Source organism: Tupaia chinensis, unplaced genomic scaffold (assembly GCF_000334495.1).
Source record: "Tupaia chinensis unplaced genomic scaffold, TupChi_1.0 Scaffold149964_1, whole genome shotgun sequence".
Lineage (NCBI taxonomy): Eukaryota > Metazoa > Chordata > Mammalia > Scandentia > Tupaiidae > Tupaia > Tupaia belangeri.
This window is the reverse complement of record NW_006209805.1, coordinates 1,160,244-1,167,875: the sequence shown is the minus strand read 5'-3', so window position 1 is coordinate 1,167,875 and position 7,632 is coordinate 1,160,244.

The window sequence follows — 7,632 nt, the reverse complement described above, 5'->3', positions numbered from 1 at the left end:
CTCCACCCGCCACCTCCACCGCCCCCCGCCTCTGCCAGCCTCCACCTCCATCCTCCACCCCACCCACAGCTCCACGTCAGCTGGGGCCCAGCCAGAGGAGAGAGATCCCGGCCTACCCCCGCTTCGCAGCCTCTGACGCCCACGCTGTGCTGGGAGTGGGCGCTGGGCAGTGGCCGGCAGGGCCTCGGACCCTCTGGATTCCCCTGGGGGCCCAGTCCCGAGACCCCGGCACGCTGACTGCGGGGGAGCAGACGGGCCGGGCAGCCCCAGCCTGACCCTCAGAGAGGGTGACGGGGCACCCTGAGCGCCAGGTGGCCTCGGGCACCGTCGCGGTCTATGGCCACAGGCCAGGTGTCCACGGCCGGGACACTGGGGGCTAGGAGCCCTGCAAGGTGGGGACCCAGGGTCTCTTTCACGTTCTTGTGTTTTTAATCTGCCTGTGGGCACGTGCTCGCCGGGCGGCAGAGGGACGTGAGAGCTCTCGCCCCGGGTGAGAGTGGCCCTGCCGCAAACCCTTCTCGTGCTCGACTCGGGGCAGTGGCACGCACGTGCGCCCGGCCTGGGCCTCAAGCCGCCCGTCCCAGGTCGAAGCTGCCTGAGTCCCCACGCGCTGGCCGGCCCCGCCGAGGGACTGCTTATTCTGCGGCCCCAGCCCTCAGCTCTCTCTCCCGGCCTCCCGGCAGCCCAGGGTTTCCGCTCAGGCGTCAGAGCCGGGCAGAGTCAGACCTGATGCCTGGGTCCCCAGGGGTCCCCAGGGCCCTCGCCTGTCAAATGGGCAGGGCACCCCCACAGAGAAGAGGGACAGGAAGTCAGAGCTCGCCACCTCCGCAGGCCGGCTGGCCGGGCCTCCTCCTGGGGAGGGGTGCAGGCTGCAGGGCCCCGCGGAGGGCTGGGGCCCACGCGGGCGAGCCCCCGAGGCCAGGCCCTCCGCAGGCTGGCGCTGGTACATAGCACTGTCAGCGGGCCGTGTGGGCAGGAGGGGCAGGCCAGGGCAATGAGGCCACGCCGCGGGCCGGCCAGGAACCGCAGGGTGCTGGGCTCAGCGTCCGGGGCTGCAGGGCTGGCTGACCTGCCGGCCTCCAGAACTTCGGCTTCTCAAGGCCAGACGCCCAGCCAGCTCTGGGACAACCTGGTGCCCCAGGGACCTCCGGCCATGGCCACACACCGCAGCCCCTGCCCGGCCTGGCCCACAGCCCTGCTCGGGCAAGGCAGCCTCCCTGCGCTGGCGCGGTGCTGAAGCCCGGTGCAGAGATGGCCGGATGGCTAGCAGGGACCCGGGGCCATGACGGTGCCATCCGGGAAAGCTGCCTGCGTGCGCCCCGCACCCCGCTGGCCCCCTGCCCGGCCCACGCCGATGAGGGCCTCGCAGCACCCCGCCAGCTCGGGTCAGGGCAGATCCCAGCCACCCAGAGGGGCTCCCTGGGCCAGCTGCGTGGCCAACTGTCATGCCATTAACGCGCCCACATCACTAGCCACGCTCCGGTCGTCGTAAATGCGGGTCTCCAGCCGCAGGGCTGGCCCCGCGTCCGGCGAAGGCCCCCACACCCGCTCCGCCCCGCCCGGCCCCTCCGCACCGCGCCTCTCCGGATCGATTTTATGAAGGCAGCTTGGCTTCGCGAATGCTTCTGCCACCACTCCATGCCCCTGTTTAAAAATTCTTAATTAAGCAGGTTTTTCTGTTTACACTTGAACTAATTACACTTTTAAAACCACCAATAAAACATTAGGCCCGGGCTATTAGAGGCCTCGGGCAGGCCTGCGCCCGTGCAGCTCAGGAACTGGGCTCTTCCATGGGAGATAGGAGCACCGGGCGGCAGGCAGGTGCCCGGCTTGGCTCAAGAGGGTCCCCGGGGCGTATCCGCCTTCCTGGAGGGTGGGGTGGGGGACAGCAGGCTGCCGGATGGACCTCGCTTCCGCCCTCCCCAGCGGCGGGCGGCCTTATCGATCTCCCGGGCGCCCCGCAGCCATGGCCCGGCACCCTCGGAAGACCAGCGTCTGTGCCAGGATGGGCCCCGGCAGCCCGCGGGGGGGCCCGGAGGGCTGGGAGGGCCCCAGGCTGAGGTCGTTCTCGGTCACTGGGTCAGCAGAGGCCCTGGGTGGTGCCCTACAGGAAGCTTGGCCACCCCGCCAGGGTGGGTCCCAGGGCCCAGTTGGGACAGGGCCTGTGTGCAGCCCCGGGGTCCTGCTGGGCTGGGACGGCCTCAACCTGGCCTTTCACGGAGCGGCCTGTGGACTCGAAGAACCCCGTCCTCGTCCTCGGCAGTGGGGCCCTAGCCTGGAGCAGCTCCTGCCGGGCAAGGCCTCCCCGACTCCACCTCCGTGTGGGGCCTCCCAGGCTGCGGCTTCGAGTCCTGGCGCGGGCCTCGAGGACATTCTGAAGGCAGCCGTGGGGCGCTGGGCACAGGGCGCTTAGGCCACCCTGACTAGGGCCGCAAAGATGCCGGAGTCCCCCCAGCACAGCCGACTGTGCTGCCGGCCCTAGCCGAGGCTTCGTGTGCAGTCCCTGAGTGCTGAGCTCTGGCCCGGGCGCCCCGAAATCTGCCCTCTGCGGTGCGCCCCAGCCCCGCTGCCTCTCCCACAGCCCCGCCTCGCCCTCGCGGCTCCGGGCCGGACTCCCAGATCTCCCGGGAAGGGCCCGTAGCAGTTAAGGCAGCTGGGTCACACGCTCGGGTCTCGGACCTGGTGGCCTGGAAACACCCGGTGGCGTGAGCCTATAAACCCAAAATGCCGTAAGGAGAATGGATGGGGGATGCCACGCCACCGTTCCCTCTCCTCCGTTCTCCTCCCAGGTCCCAGTCACTCGCACACGCCTGGCATGAGTGTGACCGCTGGGCGGCCACTCTAACTGCAGTCAGCTCCCGGGGTGTGCGGTGACATGCCCGGTGCGCCATCTGCTGGTCCCCGGCCCTCAAACTTCATTTACACCTTCGGGTTTGCCGACACAGAGCTTTCTGTTCGGGTGCCAGCAGGGGGCGTGGTGGCTAGGGTGCTGGACTCCCACAGGGCTGGCCGTGGTTCGAGTCCTGGGCCTGGCTGCTTGCTTTCCCACTTTCCTTTTCTCTTCCTGTCTCTCTCTGGTCAACTTCAAACAAATAAAATAGTGACAACGAATAAAATTTAAAAAGGAAAAGAAATTTCCGTGCACGGCTGTCTCCAGTGCCCAGTACCCAGGACAGGCCGCTGCACAGCGACAGCACGGGCGCGGGCCTCCCTGGGGAAGGCCGTGCGAGGAGGCCCACCGCCGTTCTGCCTCCCACAGGGTCCCCAACACGTCATCGGTTTTCTTTTCTTTCTTTCGTTCTTCTTTTTTTCTTAAGGGAGACTTTCGCTATAGGGCGCGTGCACTCACCAGAAAGACAGAGAGAGACAGAGAGACAGAAAGCGAGAAATCACCCCCCGGGGGGATGGCCACACCGCAATCCCTTCTCCTCCATTCTCCTCTTGGGATCTTGGGCACGCACGCGCACGCGCCCAGCGTGAGTTTTAAGCCACCAGGTCTGGGATTTGAACCGCGGTCGACTACGTGGGAGTCCAGCGACATAACCTTTTTGCCATCTGCTGTTCCCACGTCATGGCTCTTCTTCAGCTGGCTATTCTGTGCCATTCGAAATAAAAAGTTTAAACCGCTCCCACGGACTGGGCATCTCTCCTGGTGCTGTATCATTCACGCCAAGGCGGACAGTCCCGGGACCGCGTCCACGTTCTGCAGGGGGCGAGTGGGCGTGGCCTCGCCAGCACAGCCTAGGGCCCTGAAGCTAAGGTTCCTTGGTTTGCCAGAGGGTGTGCGCTTCCCCGCAGGGAGAAGGGGAGCGGAGAACGCCCAGGGGCGGGGGCACGTACTTCCTTTTGGGAAGTAGTTTGGAGCCTTCTGGAGCCAGGTGGAGGCAGAAGTTCCACAACCTTGCCAATGCTTTCAAAGCCACTGATTCGCCCACCTTAAGGTGCTTAATTTTGTGTTGTGTTACCTGCAGTGCGAGGCTGCCCCGGGAGGTGTGGCCCTAGGAGTGGCTTTGCTGGGTCGTGTGGTCACTCTGAGGTGGGCTTCTCCGGGAACCACAGACAGGTTTCTACAGCGCTGGGACACTTACGCCCCACCAGCCACGCACGAGGGTCTCAGTTGCCCCACGTCCAGCCCAGACTGGCACAAGGGCTCGCCTGGGAGGACGCGCCCCACTGGGACGTGGCCACACCCGTCTCTTCGCCCTCTCCAGCCGGCTGGGATTGGGGCACGCACACACACACTCAGAGCCTTCGCAAGGACTCAGCGGTCAGCCGTGCGGGACGCACCTACGCGGGTCAGCCCTACGCCCGTTTCGCTGGTTAAGTTTTCGTAGCAAGGCACCTGCGCTCCCCAGAGAGAGAGGAACCACCCGCACCTGTGGAGGGCGGCCACGCGGTCCCTTCTTCCTTCTCCTCTCAGGGTCCTGGGCACGCCCGCACACGCACCTGGCTGTGTCCAGAACGTGAACCACTCAGCACCTTAACCCCTCGCCGCCTGCTGGGCCCTCTGTTCCGCTTGGTACGATATTTTATAGAATTATTTTATTTGACTTTTGTTATCATTATTATTTTCCAGATCGATCAGAGAGTGACAGAGAAAGAGAGAGAGGGAAAGTGAGAAAGCAAGCCACCAGGTCCGGGACACGAACCACCGTCAGCCACATGGGAGTCTAGCTCCTTAACCCCCACGCCACCTGCCGGCCCCGACCTTTTGTGTTTGGGACAGGGTCTCACTCTGCTCTACCCTCCTGTCCCGGCTTCTCACGGCCCTGGGACCACAGACACGCACCGCCTCAGCCGGCTTTCAGGACAAGCTGGGAATCGAACCCAGGCCACCCGAACGGCGCCCTGCAGAGCAGCAGCGCTCGGCACAGGCCCCTGTGGCTGGACCTCTGGCTGTCCTTCTCCTGGGGCGGGGCGGGCCCGTTACTCACCAGAGAGACAGACAAGATGTCCCCTCCCGGGGAGACGCCGAGCCGCGGTCCCTCCTCCAGTCTCTCGTGGTTTCAGGCGCGCACGCAGTTGGTGTGAGTTCAAGCTACCGGGTCCAGGGCTCCAGCTGCGGTCAGCCAGGGGACGTCAGTGCTCCACCGCCGTGCCACCGCCGGCCTCAGCCGTCCATCCGCAAGGCCTTTCGATAGGAACGGCCTGGGCACTCGGGGGGTCGGGGCTGGTGTCTCCCCGGGGACTTGGGGCCCGCTCGGTCCCGGGGGAGCTCCTGAGGTGCAGTAACAAGGGCCCCAGGCGCCCGGGGGCAGAGGAGCCTGTGCTGGGTGTGCCCTCCGCACAGGGGCTCCGGGCCGGGCCTGAGTCCCTGCCGGCCGCGGGTTCACCTCCTGGGCTGCGCCCAAGGGTGCCCTGCCTGGACCTCGGACAGAGGGGGTTTGGAGAGGCAGCAGGGGAGCCGACGCCCATCTGAGCTGCAGGCCTCTCAGCCCCCACCCCTCCGGACAGAGCCAGGGGGCCCCAGACTCCCGGCCACCGGGTGCCTGGAGCCCACTACCTTCTCTACTGTCCTGACGGCTCGGGGCACAGACAGGCAACTCGGCCTCCTGCAGGGGCCCAGGGCCTGCACCTGGGGCCATCCCAGCTGGGCGCAAGATCCTACAGCGGGGGGGCCCACTCCAGGGCTGGCCAGGACCCTGGGAGTCCCAGGAGGCTGGGGGAGAGGGGTGCTTGCAGGGGCCCACGGAGCTGGGAGGGGCCGGGAGGAGGGCCCAGGCAGGATGGACCGGGAGCTGGGGAGGGGCCTGGGGCGGCTGGAGGGAGCTGACAGGCAGGGTGGGCAGCAGTGGAGGGGAGCATTTCTGAGAACGGGGAGTCCCTGGGGGTCTCGGGGTTTCTGAGAACCGTCTCCGCCTCTTCTCAGAAGTGCCTCCCCAGACCTGTCCTACCCCACCCTCCGGCTGAGCAGACGGCTGAGCACCCCGTCCTGGGGCTGCAGCCTGGGGCGGGGGCGGCCGGGAGGGGTCTCAGAGCTGGTCAGGGCCGTGGGATGCCGGCCAGAATGGCCCTCGTGGAGCTGTGGAAAATGAGGCTCGAGGCACAGAGGCCCGCTCGGGCCGTCCTGCGAGCACAGAGTGGCGCCCGGGCCCGAGGACAGCCTGGGTGCCGGTGCCGCCCTAACCTCCGCCCACACTGCTCTGGGCACAGCCAGGGGCTCATTTCCCGCGAGGGCGGCCTTTCTGCGCGGACCTGCCGCGTGGGGACCTGGCTTGGCTGTCCCTCGGCACCATCAGCCGGGACAGCCGGGGCTGCAGGTGGGAACGGGGGCTCTGAGCAGCCGAGCAGCCCGTGCAGGGCTCGGCAGCCCCCAGGTCGGCCCACGCGCAGCGCCCACGTCCAAACAAGCTCCAGGGTCTCATGCCGCCCATGTCTCTCCTGGCCCGGCCCAGGGAGGCCCCCCTGAACCCCCCGCCACCAGGGCAGCAGCTCCCAGGGTGGCTGTCAGTATCGGGAATATGTGGGGGGCGGGGAGCACCAGCAGGTGGTGACAGCACTGGGCTCCCACATGGCTGGCTGCGGTTCAGGTCCCGGACCTGATGGCTTGGAGATCACGCCAGGTGTGTGCGCATGCGTGCCCCAAATCCCGGGAGGAGCGCGGAAGGGCGGGGACTGCGGCCCGGCCACTCCCCGGGGTCATTTCTCTCAGTTCCTGTCTGTCCCTGCGTTTCTCCATGCTTTCTGGCAGAACCTTAAAGAAGGGAAGAAAGGGGCAGGCAGGGTGGTGGTTAGAGGCGCTGGACTCCCACAGGGTCAATAAGGTTCGAGTCCCAGACCTGGAGGCTTGCTCTCTCACTTTCCCTCTCTCGTTCATGCTCCGTCCCTCTCTAGTCAAATTAAAAATAAATAGATAAATAAAGTTAAGGATAATAAATTCTTCAAAATAAAGAAAGAAATCCTTCAGAGGGACCGAGTGTTTCGGATTTCAGACATTTTAGGATTTGGGGTGACTGCATACTGAGCTCTGGGGGGTGTGGGGACACTGGGTCTAAACCCGGACTCGGTGGTACAGGGGCCGCACATGGCTGCAGGGAGCGTTTCTAACGGCCCGAGGGCGCGTGCACCACCAGCGAGGGACAGCGCCCTCTCCCCGGGCCCTCCGGTCTGGACTGGGCGTGCCCCTGCAGCCCGGGTGTTTGTCAGGTTGCCAGGACCAGGGTTCCCAGCACTGTGGGCGTGGGGTCTGGCTCCCTCCTCACAAGGCTGTGCGGCTGGCCTACAAGTAACAATTTTATTTTTAGGTTTTCGCTACCACGCACGTGCGGTCCCCAGAGAGACAGGGAAAGTGAGAAGTCAGCCCCGGGGGACGGCCGTGCCACAACCCCTCCTCTGCTCTCCTTTTGGATTTTGGGCACATGCCTGGCATGATTTTTTAAAAATTTTTTGGAGAGGTTTTTGCTATAGGGCGTGTGCGTCTTCCTGAAAGACAGAGAGAGACAGAGAGACAGAAAGGGAGAAATCACCCCCAGGGGGGATGGCCACACCGCAATCCCTTCACCTCCATTCTCCTCTCGGGATCTTGGGCATGCATGCATACGCTCCCAGCGTGAGTTTAAGCCACCGGGTCCGGGACTCGAACTGCGGTCGACTACATGGGAGTCCAGCGACACAGCCATCACGCCAGCTGCT